Below are 1,415 nucleotides of genomic sequence, written 5' to 3'. Positions count from 1 at the left end.
AAACCATACACACTTCATCATAGGAGACATGGACACGTTCAACATTGAATAGGCACTTCTTACGTGTTTATGATCACACATTCATATAGGGGTCATATAGGAATAGTACTTAACATAATCAATCATGTAGACCACACCTTATCCCTAACATTATCATTCACATTATACTCGTTTATGATCAAACATTCATATAGGGGTCTTATAGGTAGGGGTCATTCCACAATAGTACTTAACATAATCAATCATGTAGACCACACCTTCTCCCTAACATTATCATTCATATTATACTCCTCATCATTAATAAATTTTAAACATCCTGCTAGCATTCAGGATTTCATACATAACCTTCATAGCATAACTTCATAAACAAATGCATCATAATCATTAATTCACTTCACATCTATTGCCTTCAAGTCCATGATCTCATCACGCATAGATAGACAAGAAGTGAACACCTCCACCATAAGTGGATCAAACCACACAACATCAATTTTCATACTATAGACTAGAAGTTAGGTCAACTTACCAATTCTCCAAGCCCTGATCACCATGGATCAATCCTCCACAATTCATAATCAATTTACATAGGTAGCGATAGGAATCAACAATGTAATTCAATATCATAAACGTAGTCTAAGTACAATTCCATAAACAAAGGGATCAACCCATAACTTTGCCCATAAGGCCATAATCCTCAACTCATTAATATACCAAAAATTCAACATGAATAAGTATAGATAATCATAGGAAACATCAATACAATCTAATCTAAACATAATTTCATCAATAGAGATCATATTCACAAAGACCAACATCATAGGCCAAATTTTGAGAATTTGGGGATCATGGGTTCTTCAAGAATTCCTTTGAAAAATAATCTTAAAATCCTTAATTCCATATTAATTCATCAATAGAATGAGTTAGAAAATCGTTTGACAAGGAACCCATGTTTATATTGAAAACTGGGAAATTTTGTCCTTGAATCACTTTTGAAAATCTTTGATAGAACTCCTTGAATGAGAGGTTATTCAAGGATCAAGAGTCACCATACCTTAATTAATGAAGACCCATGAAATTGAAGAAGAAATTAGCTGAAAACCCATCTTCTAGCTTGAGATTCATCAAGGTCTTCAATGGAGTTTTTGAGAGAATCTATTTTGAGAGGGAAGGGTCAATTTGAAGAATGGGGTCTAATTTTAGGATTTGGGGGTTTTAACCAACTTAAAATACCCTAAAATAGGTATAATAACCGTTTATAATAATTTCCCCAAAAGTACCCAAACTACCCCTCACTTAGTTGGAAGTTGGACCTTTTTAAATAAGTCAAACTTGAGTTTTATTTTCGCAGATTTCATCGGGAAACAAGTTCCAGATGTGGAGGTATTCCCGCGAGTTTCTGGAAATTAAATTTCGAG

Source organism: Solanum tuberosum, unplaced genomic scaffold (assembly GCF_000226075.1).
Source record: "Solanum tuberosum cultivar DM 1-3 516 R44 unplaced genomic scaffold, SolTub_3.0 scf00016, whole genome shotgun sequence".
Taxonomy (NCBI): domain Eukaryota; kingdom Viridiplantae; phylum Streptophyta; class Magnoliopsida; order Solanales; family Solanaceae; genus Solanum; species Solanum tuberosum.
Note: the sequence above shows the minus strand (reverse complement) of the source record.